This window comes from Sceloporus occidentalis, unplaced genomic scaffold (assembly GCF_023333645.1).
Source record: "Sceloporus occidentalis isolate IW3139 unplaced genomic scaffold, rSceOcc1.0.p SCAF_5, whole genome shotgun sequence".
Lineage (NCBI taxonomy): Eukaryota > Metazoa > Chordata > Lepidosauria > Squamata > Phrynosomatidae > Sceloporus > Sceloporus occidentalis.
Window position 1 is genome coordinate 147,097,250 of NW_028316985.1, and position 19,748 is coordinate 147,116,997.

General features: G+C 40.6%; 1 protein-coding gene and 1 long non-coding RNA gene across 2 annotated transcripts in view; one reads left to right on the plus strand and one right to left on the minus strand.

Annotated features, from left to right (window-relative positions):
- LOC149312963 (uncharacterized) lies at positions 1 to 17,902 on the minus strand. Its single transcript, XR_016281336.1, has 4 exons — positions 17,791 to 17,902; positions 12,393 to 12,506; positions 8,557 to 8,697; positions 1 to 342 (listed from the first exon to the last, which is right to left on the minus strand). It is a non-coding gene; the product is annotated as an uncharacterized LOC149312963 (long non-coding RNA).
- Positions 17,902 to 19,748, plus strand: part of ELF2 (E74 like ETS transcription factor 2) — a 54,838-nt gene continuing 52,991 nt past the window's right edge. The window contains exon 1 of the mRNA XM_089525780.1: positions 17,902 to 18,096. The gene's annotated coding sequence lies outside the window, so the exon portion shown is untranslated. The remainder of the gene's footprint in view (positions 18,097 to 19,748) is intronic.

Sequence of the window (19,748 nt, forward strand, 5' to 3'; positions counted from 1 at the left end):
GCTGCTTCCATCACTTTGATTATCCTGTGGTGATATACTGTACTATCTTTTGAAAATCCCAAAAATCTGGATAATCAAACTTCAACACTGGCAATAGTCTGTAGCACTCTTGTAAAGAAGCAGAAAGCCTCTGGGCACTATTGTGGCCAGTTTGGAACCATTACCTTTTGGACTACAAGTCTCAGAATCTCCCAGCCATTGGCTTTTCTGAGACTTATAGTCCAGACTGAATTTTTCTAAACATCTGACTATGGCATATAGGTACCTTTCTTTGCTTTTCCAGTGTTGGACTCTTGTTTTCTCCCTGGCTCAGTAAGCACCTTATGGCAGCTTCAGTCCTTGCTAAAAAAAAAAGATACTTTTCTGCAATTTGATTAAGTCAAAATACTGTAAACTCTGCAAAAAACTCAACACTGATATTTGAAAACCAATGAAGTTTATGATATACTTCAGTAAACCCAAAACACTGTCGTCCCTGAAAATAATAATGGAAGTATTCATGTGTGTTTAAATTACTGAATGACACTAATTTACAATGCATAGTTAGGGTATGAAGGACACTGAGCCAGGCTTCAGCTTTTGTTCATGCTGGTCCCAAAACTCCAGGCAAATTCCAGTTGTGTTATGCTAGTCATCTGCTATTATGTTAGCTTCACAGTCTTTAAAAAGGAATCTGTTTAGAAGTATTTGGACATGACATTCTCTATTAGGGAAACAATGTCTTGATGGCTGGGCTAGCTAATAAAATAGTTTGTTAAAGGAAAGATGAAGTTCACAGATAAATAAACAGTCTCATTCACAGGGATTACTTTGTTTTCCAAACACAGCCCTAGAGTTTCAGGCCACATAAATACTTTACTGTACACGTTTTTTTGGAAAAATAAGCACTTCTTCATGTCACGTAAGCCCACAAAATTATCTCTATAAACTAATTTCAGAAAAATATTTACCAAAAAAACCCACATCATATTAAAGCATTAAACCTTTCAAATTAGATTTTTGCTGTTGTGTGCCTTCAAGTTGTTTCTGATTTATGGCAACTCTAAGGAGAATATATCATGGGGTTTTCTTGGCAAGGTTTGTTGCTAAGGTTTGCCCTCACCTTCCCCTGCGATACAGTATATTAGATATACAAGTTTTAAAAATGAAATATCCCCACCTCATTCTTAATTAGAGAATTCTTGATTGTCCATTCCCATAATAAAATTCCTTTCTTTTTCTCCTGGTGGGAGGAAAGTTTGAATATGCTATCATATGCATGGAAAGATACACAGATCATACAGCTTATTGTACTGTATATTAAAGGGTGTAATCCTCTGCACTAGGAATTTACCTTTGAGTAAATAGAGTAAATTTAAACAGAGTTGTGATATACTGCTGCAGTCTGGCAGCCCTCTCCAAACAACCTTTCAGATGTTTCTCTGCAAAGCAGAGACACACTAAATTATAGAAAGTCTATAATAAGTGAAGGGTCAAATGTCAACAGTTCTGCCCAATGTACTGTTATGTGGGACCTTGGTATCCATGGGGGATCAGTTCTGGCCTCTCTGCAGATACCAAAACCCACAGATGCTGAAGTACTGTTGTCCCCAATGGTGGTGCATGCACATGGCCACACTGCCATTAGGGACAATGGAAAATCAGGTAAGCCCCTGTTGTCCCCAAAGACTGCGTGTCCACATTGCCACATCACCATTAAGGACAACGGGACTTTATGTAAGCCCCCATTGTCCCCAGTGTTTGAGTGTGCACATGACTGCACCACTATTAGGGAAAATGTGACTTCAGGTGAATGGTGGTATGGCCACATGCATGCACCACCATTGGGGAGGACACAGGCTTGCTGTCTGTGGATACTCCAATCCATGGATGGCAAAGTAGACCACAAGTTGAACATGAGTTAACAGTGCGATGCAGCAGCTAAAAAGGCTAATTCAATTTTAGGTTGCATCAATAGAAGTATAGTGTCTAGATCAGTGATGGCGAACCTATGGCACGTGTGCCAGAGGTGGCACTCAGAGCCCTCTCTGTGGGCACATGTGCCGTCGCCCCATAACAGAGTTTGCCAGAGTTTGTTACTAGAAAGCCAGAGGGACACGGCACTTTGCAATAAATAAGTGGGTTTTGGGTTGCAGTTTGGGCACTTGGCCTCTAAAAGGTTCACCATCGCTGATCTCGATCAAGGGAAGTAATAGTGCCACTCTATTCTGCTTTGGTTGGGCCCCACCTGGAATAATGTGTCCAGTTCTGAGCATCACAATTCAAAAAGGATGTTGAGAAACTGGAATGTGTCCAAAGGAGGGCAACTAAAATGGTGAAGGGTCTGGAAACCATGCCCTATGAGGAACAATTTAGGGAACTGGGTATGCTTACCCTGGAGAAGAGAAGGTTAAGAAGTGACATGACAGCCGTGTTTAAATATTTGAAGGGATGTCATATTGAGGAGGGAGCAAGCTTGTTTTCTGCTGCTCCAGAGAACAGGACCCAGAATAATGGATGCAAGCTGCAGGAAAAGAGATTCTAGCTCAACATTAGGACTTCCTGACAGTAAGGGCTGTTCGACAGTGGAACATACTTCCTTGGAGTGTAGTAGAGTCTCCCTCCTTGGAAGTCTTTAAACAGAGGCTGGATGGCCATCTGTCGGATATGCTTTGATTGGGAGTTCCTGCATGGCAGGGGGTTGGACTGGAAGGCCCTTGTGGTCTCTTCCAACTGTATGATGCTATGATATATATAAAAAAATACCAAGACCAGATGGAATAATACATTTTTGACTGGCTGCCAAGTCAACAGGGTTGGATACAGCCTGACATTTCTGGTTGATGAGTTCAATCATTGAGTTGCTCCTACAGAGAATGCCCTGTCTTGTTCACCAGTATACCTTCTTGAGGTGTTAGGTCTCTTGTGAGGATCTCAAATTTTGGGCATGCTTATCTTGGAAGAGTCAGTAATTCAGTTATTCTGCTTTGAAGCTGTTACAGTACAAGTGATCTGCCTCAGTGATAATGGTAAGTTAGCAATACAACCCTAGTTCTGCTTCTTTGATTTAGAATTTATCATTTATCATTCTACAACGTTTCTTGTTACTGTGTTCAACCACTCTGTCTCTTTTTGCTTACAGCCATTCCTGTCAGGCACCCTGCTTTTCTCTTTACTGTGTGTTTATTGGACCTGGCAACAGCTCCGCTACAGTCTTTTATATACTCTTACAGCAACAAGTACTGATAGTATTTATTTCAAATTAGTACCACATTCATTCCTTCCAGTGGGCATTCCATAGCATGAAATCTTTTTAAATAGCATGTCATTTATTTTAACCTCTGGGCAAACTCACAAATAGTATCCTATACAGTATAAGGTGAAAGACGGCATACAAATGAAATAAATAAAGGAGAAAAGTGGTATAGTATATAAAAAAACCCAACAACATATTTATATATCCCAGAAGCTAGCTTCAGTTTTTCTACACTCATCCCTCTATATTTGTGGCTTTGGCATTTGCGGTTTTTATTATTCATGGATTTGATTAATATGTTCTTTCTAGGAATATCTAAGTCCTCCAGTGCAACTTTATGGTCAACTTTAACTGATAGTCTCACTGAAAGACCTAGAGATTCCTAGAGAGAACATATTAATCAAATCCGTGAATAATCCGATCTGTTGGACGTTGACCACAGAGTTGCACTGGAGGACCTAGAGATTCCTAGAGAGGTGTCCTCTCAGGTAAAAACATGGTGTTTTTTTTGTTATTTGTGGTTTTTCCATATTCCTGAGGGGTCTTGTGCCCCTAACCCTAGTGAATATGGAGGGACAATCGTATATCTCAGAAGAACAAGACTAGGGATAATAAATCAAGGCAAGCCAGGTTCCATAGAGCTTCATTTTTATCTGATATTATATGCCAGATGCAGTGTTTCTGCTATGCTTACAGTATATACATTTTCTGTCTTTTTGAACCATGAGTGAATCTATATAGATCTTGGTTATCTGCACTTGCTACTTTGAAGTTAATTTCACTGATGCATCCACCATGAGTCTAAGGCTGCTGCCACACTACAGAATTAATGAAATCTGACACTACTTTAACTGCCATGGCTCAATGCTATAAAATCTTGGGATTTGCAGTTTGTTGTGGCACTAGAGCTCTCTGACAGAAAAGGTTAAATATCTGACAAAACTACAAAGCCATAGCATTGAGCCATGGTAGTTAAAATGATGTCAAACTGCATTAACTCTGCAGTGTACATGCAGCCTTAGATCCATTCCCTGGATAATTATAGTACTTGGGATGTTTTGTCCTATTTTGCAGGTACTTACATTGAAACTATTTTGTGTCTTCATGGAATATTTTTATCATACAAAGCAATCCCCCAACTCAACTGGCTTTCCACCTATGAAGGAAACAGGCACAGTCCATTTATCTTTCCCCCCAAGGAACTGCAAAGCAACTGGGGCAATTGTGATTTGAAACACATCCCCTCCTATACTGTTCTGATCAGCTCTCACTGGATTCATTTTATAAAAATTAAACCACTCTGGGCTTTCCAGCAGCAGTGTAGCTTTCAGTTGGATGCAACAGACTAGTTGGAAAGATGTGGCTAAATCTATCTTGTCACTCTGAATCTAAGGAGCCTCATTTGTTCCTAAAAGGAGAGATGGGAAATGGCAATAGTGATCACACACACATTACACTCCCATGGCAAATAATTAATGAGGAGCTGAGAGCACAAAGTTGCATGTGACAATATTTAGAAACATGTCTACATGATGTAGACTTTGGTGTTGTGTACCTTTAAGTCATTTACAACTTACAGCAACCCTCAACTATCCCTAGATAATGCTGGAATCTTTTGTTATAAATAGCATGGTTATATATAATTTACAGGGAAATAATTATCAGCTGACCAAGAGCATGGTAGGAACTTCAACAATTTAGTGTTCAGGTCCCTGGGACATAAATGTGCATAAAATATCCTTATCTATCATGGATAGACACTTTACCACATGAGACTTGGAAAGCGTAATTACAGCAGGATGGCAGTTTCTGTGGCCACATCTAACCCTGTGTCTGTGAGTGGCTGCTCTGTAGTCCATCCATTGCTAGAGCATTCCTTCTCATTGACAGGCCAAACCTGTTACTACCTCCCAATCTTGCTGCTTTTCCACTGTTCATGCATGTGTTGAAGCAGTTCCAATATGCAAGCAGTCGCATGGTGCAAGTGTGATTATGCTCCTTTCCCCCTCTCCTCTCTCCCTCTTGCAATACCAGGCAGTTTTTCTGTCGCCACCCCATTTTTTTCATTTTTTTCATCCAACTTAATGGATTGCTATCATAATGCAATTGTGCTTAAATAAACAAACAAGGATTGAAAGACATGCTAGGAGGGACATTGGGCAGGGGCCATGGAGGATGATGCATGGAAGGCAGAGGCCAGGACAGAAGCAGCATTGTGGCAGTTTGGAAGAGCTGTGCAATAATGACTGTCCCCAACCCAGTATATTTGCATTTCCTAGACTAACACAATTGTGGTGCCTTATGAACCTGGTGTGATAAATTCCATAGATATATAATACATATTGGAATAGATTTGACTCCTTGTAAAACAGATTCATGCATTCACTGTCTCTGATATAACTAATCCAGTTTCCTCAGTTTCAAACAGTAGAAGGTATTAAAACATCTCTTAATAGGGAAGAGATTATTCCTCAATGTGCATCCTCTTCAATAAACAAATAAAAAAACAGATTAACTCCCATCAAGTCCCACTGCTTCTACTGGAATTAAATATTTTAAATAAATACGTTCAAACTCACATTCTTTGATCTGGGACCTCATAATGAGTTCTTCCCCTATTTTAACATGGACATTTATTAAATCATAGCTAGAATTCTGAGAGCCAGCATGTTGTAGTAGTTTGAGCATTGGTCTACAACTCTGGAAGCCAGGGTTCGAACCACTCCTCAGCCATGGAAATCCACTGAGTGACTTTAGGCAAATCACACTATCTCAACCTCAGAAGAAGGAAAAGGCAAACTTCCTCTGAACAAACATTTCCAAGAAAACCCTGTGACAAGCTCACCTTAGGGTCACCGTAAATCGGAAATGAGTTGAAGGCACACAACAACAAAGCTAGAATTTAAAGTGATGTGCAATGTTCAATCTACCAGCAATACAAACTATGAAAAAGCATAGTTTCCCCCTAAGGCACATTCATACTAATCTACTATTTTTGTTTCCTCTCAAATGCAATATCCTGTAGAGTACATAACCTAGTATTAACTTAACAGAGAAGAATGTCTTCATAGTTCAAATAAAGTACCAATACTCTTTATCAAAATAGGGTCCTGCCCCCCCTGCAAACATTCAGTTCTCTGTTTTGAGCAGTTTTTATTACTTTGATATTTACAAACACACTTTTGTTTTGTGTTTGCAACCATTTTAATATGGCTTCCTTTTAGAGTTATTCTGAAAGAACTTGTGCTTTGGATTCACATTTTAAGCCATGAGGGCATGGATCACGAAGCCAATTAATGTGAGATGTGGTTTCATGGTCGATTTGAGATGTTTCTCTTGACCCATCACTATCATGTCTCTCTTGCATCTGTGGATTCTTTGTTTTGCACCTAATGCAAGGGAACTGTGAATTACTCTCAGCCAATTACACACAACATTGTGCAAGTTCTTAAGTACTCAAAAATTCTTCATTAGGAGAGATGATAAACAAAGCAACAAGGTCAATATCCAAAAACAACAACTGGATTATGGGTTCCACATTTAGTTACAGTCTTAAAATGGAAAATGGAAAGAAGCTGCATTTTGGAATTTCTCTTTGGGCCAAGAAAGCTGCCTTGACATTTTATTATGGTGAGGGACCATAATTTTGAGTACACAATAGCATTTTCTAGCATTCCTATATGGATTCTACTGTGCTACCCTTTCCATTGAATGTTTTAATTCTGTGCAAAATCCTGGATTATAACGTCATGCTACCTCCTTCGCTAGCCCTGGTCTTGATGACTGGAGGGTATTAAGATGTCATGGTGATGTTTCTTCAATTATCTTTGCTACTAGAATTGAGCACCATCAAAGAAGGACAGCAGCTCCATTATGATGGAGACCCTGACAGGAAACTACAACTGGTGGCAGCATGTAGAAAGCCTTGGAGCACGGCACAAAAGTCCAGCTGGAGATTTTGGATCTGATGGATTCTTGGCCTCCTTGGCTATAATCAGCAGTAACTTGCATAGTGCAAAGATGGTATGGGGAGTCTACCCTTTTGCCAGGAATGGTTCCAAATTACAATTTGAGAATATGAGGTGTTACCAACCTTACCCCAACAGGGCTTCCAACCAGCAGAGGAGTGCATGGTATACTTAGATCTTGTAAGGGAGAATTTGGTCAGCAAACTGGATATACTTAGTTCTGTGACACCTCACTGTCTGTCCTACCAGACATCCCAGTAGGCATCAGCTGCCACTATCTTCTGCCCTGGCTGGTGTGAGCCAGTGTTACTTGAAGTGTGGCAGTGGAATTTAGCTGAAGGCTAGAGTTTGGAAAGTGTGGGAAGACAGGTGCCTTCATCCCATTTAACAGAACTTTATGGTGCCTAGTCCTGCTCCAAGATTTTCTAAGGATTAAATTTACAGAAGCCTAATCACATATCCAAACTGAGAACCTTAGAGTGATTTAGCAACATCAATAATTGGCTGTTCTTCCGAACATCCAAAATTCAAATAACATTCTGTAGATAGCTGGGAGGGACTATGTTAATGAGAGCAAAGGGATAAAACATTCCTTCCCTGCATTGAGCAGGTTCATGAACAAGTAAGGTTTCTCTATGACAGCAGTGGTGGGATGGGTAAGGGAAGAGAGAAGGAGGTACAAATATTCAAGGAAAGGGGTAGGTTATAGTCATCTAAGGGGCAAAACAGACCGGCAGAAGGGTAACCTTGAAACCACCTCTTCCAAAGATAGATTGGGGCTGTGGTGAACACATGCTGTGGCCCCAATCCACCTTGAAGCCAGATGAAAAAGGAGCAGCAAAGAGACGGTCCTTTTTCAGCTGGGAAAAAGGCGGCTGTTCCCACTCTGCTGTGACCCTATAGCGGCTTCAAACTGCTCCAGTGGTGTATGGCATATAAACCTTTATTACCTTGGTGTGGTGTCTTCAAATGAGCCAAGGTTTTATATGCACTAGCTATTTATGATTCTTTTAACCATTCTCCCCCTCCCCATCATGGACACTTATGAAGTTTCCCACAACCAACTGAATGATTATGTGAAGCTTGTATTTGTTTCTATGGAGGATTATCTCCTACCAAAGCCTCATAACATAGTCTTTTCAAAGACTTCTTAAAGGGGGGGGGGGAGTTTTGGGGTATTTTCTGAGGACAATGGGATATGAAAATTTCACTATGTGTACACACAGTCCTGTGTGTAACACTCTGGAACCTAGTTCTGGTTTTGTTTTGTTTTTAATGTGGACCTCCATTGCAACTTGGCTTTGTATAGATTTTTGCTTCCCTTACTTCTTGTAAAGGGAAACAGAAACTTACTTGCCTAGAAGGTTTGATAGTGTAAGCAGCAGATAGTTGACTTTCATATGACTTCTGGACGTGAGCTTTTCCTTATGAGTGATATTTCTGCATGGCTTCAACTTCCTCAGTTGGTGAGTTCAAAGGACAGGCTTTGATGTCCTTTAGATAAAAGAACACACACATTTTAGAATATAGGTGGAAACAAACAATGTAACGCCTCAAGGTACAGAGAGACTTTATCCCTCACAAGACTATGCCCCCCCATTGTTTCAGCTGCAAATTGTTCAAAAGGAGGTGTCATAACAAATAAGAGCCCTAACAAAATAAATATAATATTAACAATGCTGTATACATACAAAGAGAATTCTACATATACATACAGAGGGAATTCCTGTGGATTCAGAGCTCCCCTCAGAGTAAGAAGAAAGATCTGCAGCTCTGCACGCTCAAGACTCTCCTGGTCAGATGGCCAGGCTGACCACAAAGCAAGACTCAAAGAAGGAAAACAAAGTTTGGTTTGAAAACAGAGGGTGCATCTACATTGCAGAAATAATGCAGTTTGAAACCACTTTAAGCACTGTAACTTCATTCTATGGAATCCTAGGATCTGCAATTTTAAAAGTGTTTTAGCCACTGCCAAAAAGTTCTGGTACCTCACAAAACTACAAGAATTCTGTAGGGTGGAGCCATGGCACTTAAAGTGGTATCAAACTGCATGGCTTCTACAGTGTAGATGCACCCAGAGTCCAGGTGTTGAGAGGGAAATTAAGTAGTAGACATATCATGGAGAAATATATTCTCCACCAAATTTTCCAGCCAGCATGGCCAGTAACCATACTAGCTGGGGAACTCTGGGAACTGTATTTAAAAAAGCTTTCCCAAGCTCCTATTGCAGGATTGGAAAAGTTAAAGAACCAGGGGAAAGGTTACAGGAGCAAGATAAGGTGGCAGAAGAGCTGCATATAGTTTATGCTTTGCTGCTCAAATTCTGCCATAGAAAAACCAGCTGCTTTCTGTGTAGTGAAATGTATCAAACAGAAGAGGGCACTCGATCAAAGACTTAAATGTTGATGGAAACTTCTGTATAGAAACCCAGTCAACCTGCAACAGACTTGATGTTAAACTATGTAGACAGGAATGCTTAATGTATGTTATTTTCTTTCAGAGGAAATAGTGGCTTGATTAAATAAACTGTAACTGAAATGTACAGCTTGATAGTACTTTTCCAACATGAACTGGCATGATTTGCCACATCACTTATTAGTAATAAATTTATGGTTTTGTTAGGAGAGAATCCAAACTGGGATTTTAATAATAATAATAATAATAATAATAATAATAATAATAATAATAAATTTTATTTATACCCCGCCCTTCCAAGAAATGATCAGGGCGGCTATTTTGAAATTTGAATGTTTTTTCTTCAAAAACCAAATTACAATTTTTTTTTAAAAAGTTGACAACTAAATGACAATTGCCTTAATGGTCCATCAGACACAAATCAACCCAGTTCCATACTTTCCCAATGCCATGGATCAAAACAGGATTTGCTTAATAAGATTAAACTTTATAAACCTTGTGAAGTGTTTAATTACTGTGGTGTGCAGAGAAATAAAGATCCTCGTTAAACTGGCTATAGTGACTGGGGCTCATTGTTCCTAGAATCCTCCTATTCGTACAGCAACCAATATTGTTTGTTCAAAACTAATGCATGCATCTGTCTAACATGCCTCCTCTGCCTTTGAAGGGCTCATATGTTGCCCACTATCACTGATTTTCCTACAGCCTACATTATAACATCTATTGTTTTGAAGACATGCCTCTAAAAGATATTCATGCAATTAAACAGAACTGTTGCTTGCCTTTCATTTTAAAGGGACAATGGATGAATGCTTACTTAGCAGACTGCATGCTTCTAATTAAATGAAAGGCTCTTTGTATAGTAGAATCACATAATCACTATGCAATTTCCTCAACAATCCCGAGAAAGGAAAGTACAAGTATAACCAAAGTAATATGAACAAGTAAATTATGTTGGTTCAGATGAAGGTAGGGAAGAATGAGTATTACTATAAAGTGTGCAGAAAGCCTTATTTTTTGGGTGAAAAATACAGATTGTAAGTAATAATAAATGATCTATGCCATGGTTGTGAAGCTCACATTGAATTCATACTGAAGTAGTAAACACACACAAAAATAAATTAAAATGATGGAATAGGGACAGGTAGATTCCCCTCTATCCTATCTTTGGTACAAGATGAGAAGCAAAGAGAGAAAAGGGCTCCTGTCCTATATCTTTAAGAGCTACCTGGAAAAGGGCTTTTTTAAGCCAATGGAACTCCTCTCACACACATATAGCAGACTGCAATTGATAGACTCTTCTGTTCCATGCAACCATTAATGATACAAGAGTCCTTCACTAGAAACTATTGTCCCATTTAAAGATAATTTTACCACAGCTTAGCAGCTGAAAGGAACTGCCAGATCTGGAGTTCTGGGGAAGAAAGATGTTTTAAGGTTTTAAGAATATAGCATTACTAGCTTTATTTAGCTATATTTTCTTAAAAGGGTAACAGGAAGTTAAAATCCTTTAGATGGGCTGGCAAAGAAATTTTGCTTCCTAAGGCAAAGGGCAAGATGGCACCACCAACCTAATCCTTTAATTTACAGAAATCAACTGGAAGATAGTTGAAACTTAGTTCTGCCTTGGCAATGGGACAGTATTCTTCAGTGCACCTGAATACAACAGGTTAAGGATTCAGGTTAGGCCATGTGACGGCACATTGAACACTGCCATTTTCTCATTCTTCAACATCTGTGCCTGAGATTATTGCATTGCTCTGTCAAAGAATTGGGTTGGCCTTGTGCCTTATTCTCTGTTTTTCATTTTGATTTGGACAAGTAAAGAGGACAGATGAGGAAAGTAAAGACAAAACCAGGCAGGGAAAATGTATCAAGCATCTGATTTCATTTCTAGAAGCTTTGCATAACTGGATTTAGGTGAATATTCAGACTGAGTCAAATCTGCCAAATAACAAGTTACACTTTGGTTCTGAAAGTCCACTTCACAATCAAGTTCTAGTAAAGTTGTTTTTAGGTAACAGAGGTACAACACAGGCTGGTAATGCTGAAGCCCAACTTGCATCAATAGGTTCCAGAAGCAGACAAAGGGAAGAAACAGGGGTAGAAAGAGATTGGCTACGGATTTGAGTTAAGCTCATATATGTTATTTAATTTCATAGTGCACTGGGCTAGAACTACCCCACTTTCTGGCCATTTACCTTCTTGCACCTTGGGAACTGGGGGACAAAAACAGGTGAGAAGATACATCAAGAATTTTTGGGCCAGTCAGTATATTGCAGCTTAACTTACTATACTGGGTGATTATGGGGACACAGGAAAGGGTAGAAGAGATCTGTGGGTAGCACTCAGCATACCAAAGAAGTTACACACACACACACACATATATAAAATTTATACCCAACCTTTCTCCCAATATGGGACACAAAGCGGTTTACAATATAAGTTAAAAGAAAAGATCTAAAACAAGGTATAGTACAAAGGCTTTAACAACATTAAACAAACAATCCAATCAAAATGTTAATTTAAAAACAGGTTCTCAGACTTTGATCATCCAGCTGTTTTGCACTTTAGCTCCCCACCAGCGTGGCCAATGATGACAGATTCTGGAAGATGAAGGTCAAAACATCTAGAGGAACAAAGATTGAGAACCACAGATTTAAAATAAAAAGATATTCAACACTTATTAGTTAATGTTACAAAATACAGCATACTCATCCTTCTGCTCCAACCAGTTAAAAGTTGAAAGCCTGTCTAAATAAGAAGGTAATTACCTGCCTAAAAAAAGACAGCAGGGAGGGGGCCACTCAAGCTTCTCTTGAAAGGTTCTCACTGGTGTCTTCACCAGATGAACCATGAAGGTGGTGAGATGGAGAGGAGGCCTATTTCTGAAGAGCATAAGACACAGAAAGGCTTGTTCAGAGAGAGGTGGCCTTTTAGCCTTTCAGACAGTTCCAATCTAAGCCATATAGGGCTTCATAGGCCATAACCAGCATTTTGAATTGTGTCTGTAAAGGGACCAGTAGTTAGTAAAACTGTTTCACAAACTCATTATAGGTTCCCTATAATCAGGCCTGGTCAGCACTCCAGCTATGGCACTTTCAACCTGATGAAGTTTCCAAAGGCAGATATATGTAGGGTGCCTTACAGTAAGCCAAACAAGATCTAATCAAGGCATGTGTTACCATGGCCAGATCTAACATCTCCAATATATATGTGTGTGTGTATGTGTGTGTTTAAAAGTACAGTAAATTATTATCTTAACTGATGGCCATTAGTTTTTTTTTTAAAGAATGTACATGTGAGCTATCAAAAATATGTGAATCATATGTAGTTATATTTGCACATAAAATAACACTATATTTTTAAAAGAATGAAATTATTCATGTTTAATATATAGGTGAAATCCTATGCATGTCGACCCAGAAGTGCCACTGAGTTTAATTATGCTTTGCTGTTGTCATTGTTGTATGCCTTCAAGTTGTTTCCAATTAATGGCAATCCTAAATCAACACTATCATAGGGTTTTCTTAGGAAGATTAAGAAGAAGAGGCGGTTTGCCATTGCATTCCTCTGTGGCTGAGAGTGTGTGACTTGTTCAAGATCAGGTAACTACACTCTTATAGTGCTGCTATTCTACTTTTACTGCTCAGGCTGCCTCCTGTTGCATTCTGGGATTTGCAGTTTAGGGAGAGGCATTTAGGATTCTCAGCCAGAGAGCTCTCAGGCCTCACTGAACTACAAACCCCAGAATGCAACAGGAGGCAGCCAGAGCAGTAAAAGTGGAATAGCAGCACTCTAAGAGTGTAGTGTGATTTGCCCAATGCTCAAACCACACCACACTGATTCTTTAATTATATTTAGGTCCAGATAAATTTGTATAGCCCAAACCTATATCCATTTTCCTGGGATTAAGGTTTATTGAACTAAATGTGAATACTTTTAACTAAACATACACTAGTTTAAACAATAAGGCTGATTTTAGAAGGACTACAATTCTAATGAGAACTGTTTCAAACACATGACGATGGTTACTGCTGGCTGGGAAACTCTGTGGAGCGTAATTTTTCTATGCTGTGTCTACTACTAAATTTCCCTCTCAACGCTTGCATTATGCACCTGGACTCTGGGTGCATCTACACTATAGAAATAATGCAGTTTGATGCCACTTTAATTACCACCCTGCAGAATCCCGGGATTTATAGTTTTGTGAGGCACCAGCATGCATTGGCAAAAAAGCAACAGATCTTGTAAAACTACATATTCCAGGATTCCACAGAATGGAGCTACAGCTCTTAAAGTGATGTAAAACTGCATCATTTCTACAGTGTAGATGCATCCTAAAGAATTGTACGACTTCTAGTACTGAAATAGGCCTAATCCCACACTCACAATCATATATTTTCACCTTTGACATAGGGGAAAACTCACTTTAATAACTACCTCACATTCAATACAACAATGGAGTAGGTGAAACTTGAGAGTAGGTGAAAGGCTTCTTAATTTCCTATATGTTAAGCTGCTGGTAAATTCAGAGGAGGAGTGTCAAACCATGGCCAAAGCTCTGCATTGCATCAGCATAGTGTAAATATGTGCAGCGGAGTTACGTTAATGGAACCCCTACACTGAATAATGTTGTGCAACGCATGTGGATCAATAGCTCAATGTGCAGATTGTGAATCTGCAGTACATAATGAACAAAGGCAATGCACACGGGTGTGTTATTCTATGTACTTCAATATGTAACTGCATGCGCAACAAACTCCCCCCCCCCATTCCATTTATGATGCCATCAGCGGGATATGACTGTTCCACACTGCATGAATAACACAACCTATATGTCATTAACAGAATTCTGGTCAATAATAGGAAACCCTTTTACCAGCATGAAGTTGTATATATGTGACCTATTACCAGGGGCATCACTAGGGGAATACAGGGATGTCTGCCTTTGAACAGAAACAGGCTGTGGCATTCACCTGCATCTTTTTGAAATGCTGGAGCTCAGAAGAGGTGGTATGAGTTGCCACTTGTTCATGTCACAACTATCTGCACATCTTGGAATTTCTGCCTGGCATGCTGCCACTAAGTGTTTCCTTACAAGTCATTCTAGAAATGTTTTACATTCAAGAGTAGGACAGCAGTTGACAAAATAATAAGGCCTACTAGAGGAAGAAAATGTGGTAATCTGCCATTTTAACCGTGCCATATTTATACACTTTCCTTATGCTTTCTTCTACTTCTCCTTTCCTCATATATGTGACTTTATATATCTAGCAGTTTAGTTTGTAGTTTATGAACAGTGATGAAGTACAAGAACTTATATTGGCAGTATCCAGGGAGACTATAAACTCTCCTTGATGCTCAAGAAAGTGCAGAAATACAGGCACCTGTTTGGAGCCATATCAACAAACATATTCTAGCAATTGTCAGCTTTAGTAGGAACAGGTCTTTTGTAATGCTAATAGGTCATATTGCTCAGTCAAGACCGAAACATGCAAAACAGGAGTACTTCACAACTGTTTGGTAAATCCATCTCCAACCACCCCATCGTAGAGTGAACACTGCAGCTGAACTGAGCAAGAGATAAGCCTGAGGGAGTGGTGCTGGTAGATAAGATAATAATTGCTAATCAAAAAGTCCCAGTAGTGCCTTGAACCTGTCAGTCTTAGGGCCCTTTCACTCTGTTGTGGTGAGCCTTCAAGTTATTTTTGACTTATGACAACCCTAAAGAAAACTTAACATGTGGTTTTCTTGGCGAGATTTGTTCAGAGGTGGTTTGCCTTTGCCTTCTTCTGAAACGTAGGGCCCGTACAAACCGGCCAAAAAAAGCTGCTTTGGGCCACTTTGGAGGTATGCTGTTTAAATGACACACACATCTTAAGAGGCCAGAAGCTGTGCCAAAGCTGTGCTCCAGTCCTTAGGACACATGCATCATTTAAACACTATACCTCCAAAGTGACCCGAAGCAGCTTTATTTTGGCCTGTCTGTATGGGCTCTAAGAGTGTGTGACTTGCCCAAGCTCACCCATTACATGAAGGTAATGGTGACTGTTGTGACATAAACAAGTAGCCAGATTAAAATTATACCTGTTAAATTACAATATCATATGCACAGCCTCAGTTTATTTGTATGTACACTGTTTCATGTGGTTAAAGTGTGACCTATGGGGATTTCGATTTATCAGAAAGAGTTAATAACAAAAACATGACTAAGGGCTCTGTATGGTGTGGGATGAGGGTGGCCAGGTGTCCTTGTTGAAAAAAGGAGGGCAAGACACCGTAAACGTAGGACATTCAAGAAAAACGTACAACATGACCAAATAAAAGATAACAATACTATATAAATATGAATTCGTGCTAAGTCATGCTCAAAATGGAGGTCATTTGGAATTCCCTCCCAGACAGAAGGGTGAAATGGAGGACATGTCCTGGAAATAGAGGATGTCTGGTCACTGTGTGTATGATGGGAGGAGATCAAAGGTGACACCCTGAGTGGTTAGGGTGACCGAAGGTCCTCCTTTTCCATTTCCATTTCATCCTTCTGCCTAGGAGGAATTCCAAAACCTCCTCCATTTTGATCAGGACTAAGAAACATGCTACCAACTTCTTTCTCTCAGTCAGTCTCAAAGGTACTGAAAGATCCCTTGGCATAATGATATTCCAGACTAACATGACTATATCTTTGAATTCTAACTTCAAGAGGGTATTTCTTTCTTTCTTTCCTCTTCCCCTCTGTCTTGGAAAGACAGAGACAGACAGAGGGTCAGGTGTCCTCCTTTTCCAGGACATGTCCTCCACTTCATTCTTCTGTCCAGGAAGAATTCCAAAAAGGTCTCTATTTTGAGCAGGACTAAGAAGCATAAATTTACATTTCTCTTAGTGTTTTCCTTTAGCTTTTCTTTCGCCATGTCCTGCATTTCCACCTCCTGCCCAGGAGGAATTCCCAAATGTGCTCCATTTTGAGCAGAACTCAGACTCATGAATTTATATTTCTGTGACTTAAAAAAAAGAAGCTTTTCTTTGGTCATGTCCACCACTTTTTCTTGAATACCCTCCATTTTGCGGTACCTTCTCCTCCTTGGTGGAGGACCCCTAGTCCCCCTGAATGAGGGTGGTTTTTGAGGCAACGGCTATTCTGATTTTTCACACTCAGGTGAATAGATCATCATCATCATCATCACTATATTATTCTTATTTTGTTGTTTTCTCATTGTTGTTGCTATTGTTACTGTTATTACAGTATATTTATATCCTGTCCTTTCCACAAAACTTACAATGTTTAAAACACAGTGCAATTAAAAACATTGTTTATCATCATTATTTTGTTGTTTTGTCGTTGCTTTTACTATTGTTCTTGTTGTTATTTTTATTACATCCCTTTATCATCATCATCATCTTGTTGTTGTGGTTGTTGTTGTTATTATTATTATTATTATTATTATTATATTTATATCCCACCTTTCACCCAAAACTGGGATGCAGATGGGCTTACCATATTAAAAAACAAATATCATCGTCATCGTCGTCATCATCACTGTCATCTTGTTGTTGTTTTGTTGTTGTTGTTATTATTATTATATTTATATTTAAATTTATATGCCGCCCTTTCCTCAAAACTGGGACTCAGAGAGGTCCCTAAATCTACAGTGCTATATAAATAAAGTATAATAATAACAATAATTTACCATTATTATTAACATTATTATTATTATTATTATATCCCGCCCTTTTGCCAAAACTGGGACTCACAGTGGCTTAAAATATTTTAAAAAACAGTGCAATTAAACACATCCCATCATCATCGTAATCATCATCTTTTTGTTGTTGTTGTTATTGCCATTATTATTATTATATTATTATTATTATTATTATATTTATATCCCACCCTTTCCCCAGAGCTTCATACCATATTTAAAACACAGTGCAGTTAAACACACCCCATCATCATCATCTTGTTGTTGTTGTTGTCGTGATTATTGCTATTATTATTATTATTATATCCCACCCTTTCTCCAGGCTCCCAGAGCTTGTTCCTATACTTAAAACACAGTGCAATTAAAATACAAACAAACATCCCTTTCTCCACAACACCAACACCACAACGTTGGCCTCCCCTCCTCCGTCCTCCTCCTCCATCATCATCATCATCATCATCATCATCATCACCACCATCATCTTTGTCTAAAAGCCATGTTATCCCAGGGCCGCATCTTGCCGTAGGGAAGGCGCTTGAGGCGGGGACTGGGGCTGCCTCCTCCTCGGGCTTCGGAGGAACCCGGGCCCAGCTCCCTCCCTCCGCCGCCGCCGTCGCTGGCCGTGTCTCCTCCTCCTCCTCCCTCGCCCTCCGCTTCCCTCCCGAAGAGCTCCTTCTCCTCCTCCTCCTCCTCCTTCTCCCTCGTTCCCTCCTTGGCTGCCGGCTGTTTCCATTCCCAGCCCTCCTTCCTCCGAGGCTGCTTTTGACACACCAGGCGCAAGGTAAGGAAGGGCCGGGGCTCCCCTCGGCTGGGCTCGGAGGCCCCGCTCCCCGGCCCCCTTTGGCCCTTCGGGAGGGATGGGCCCTCCTCCTCCTCCTCCTCCTCCTCCATGGCGCCCCTTCCTTCCCAATCAGGGGCGGAAAAAACAAGGGCTGCTTGGGGTCCAGGGACGACGGCGACGACGACGCTGCTCTTTGAGGGGACACAATGTTGTTGTTTTGACACACTCTCTGCCCTTGGAGACCCCCACCCCCATTTTATATCATATTATTATATTCTGTTATGTTTTATATAAGCCCCCCCCTCTGTGGTTGTGTGTGTGTGTTGTGTTGTGTTGTGTTTCTTTTCTCGAGCTTTTTTCCTCCATGGGGTGAGAAAGTCCCCCGAGTGTCCAGAGAACTACAACCAAAGGGTTATTTTACACACACACACACACACAAACACACACACAATTTCGTTCTCTGCAAAAGACGCACACACATCTATTGCACAACAACCAAAGGGGAAACAACAACAACCCCCTTTGGTTGTGCAATAGATGTGCGTGCGGCTTTTGTAGAGAACGAAATTGTGTGTGTGGGTTTGTGTGTGGGCTTTATATACATACATACATATATGTACATATGTGTGTGTGTGTGTGTGTGTGTGTGTGTGTGAATACGCACACACACGTATATGTGTATAACACAACGCTTCTGAGAGGATATTTGGGCTCCTCTTTAAAATGTATATATGTGTGTGTATACACACACAAACACACTATAGATAGATAGATGTATGTATTAAAGGCCGGCCTGTGTCAGGCTTTCCCTGAGGGAGGGGAAGGGGGGGAGGCTCAGCAAACAACAACCACAACCCCACAACCCCCCTTTGCGAAATGAGGCGACGGTTTTCTTAAGGCGCGGACGGAGGGCGCCTCAGATGCTGCGGAGAGTGTCAGAAAAGCCCCCTTCTCCGTCCTTTTTACCCGAACCCCCTCCTCCTCCTCCTCCTCCTCCTCCTCCAAGAGAGATCATGCCAGGGCTGCTTTGTTGATGATCCTGGGAAGGAAGGGAAGGGACCTGGAAACGGGGGGGGGGGGGGAGGAAGGGGAAGCGAAGCGGCGCTGCTGCCGGGAAGGGAAGCCGATGCCCCCCTTCCTTCGCCTGCTGTCACTTGGGTTGCCTCCTCGCCTGCCTCCATTCCCAGCCCTACACCCCCCCCCCCTTGCAAGGCTTTACTTTCAGTTTCTTCTGGAGGTGTATACAGTCTGTGTGTGTGTGTGTGTGTGTGTGTATGAGAGAGAGAGAGAGACCTGGGTACAAATCAAGTATCTTTTACACACACACATTTGTATTTATACGAGTGTATGTGTATAAACGTAAAAGAGAGAGGGGGACTTAGATACCATCACCAACATATCTTTTACACACACATTTGTTGTCATCTGTCTCTGAATCGACCTGGACTCATGGCTACCCTGTGGATGAGACATCTCCAAGAACCCCTGTCTTCCACTTCTCTGCTTATTTGGTACAACAACCCCATGTTTGTATCCCCCCTGACTGAGTCAGTCCATCTGGCATTTGTCTTCCTTTCCTTCTGCCCTCCACCTTTCCTAACGTTGTTGCCTTTTCCAGGGTCCCATGCCTTCTCATCATATGTCTCAATTTT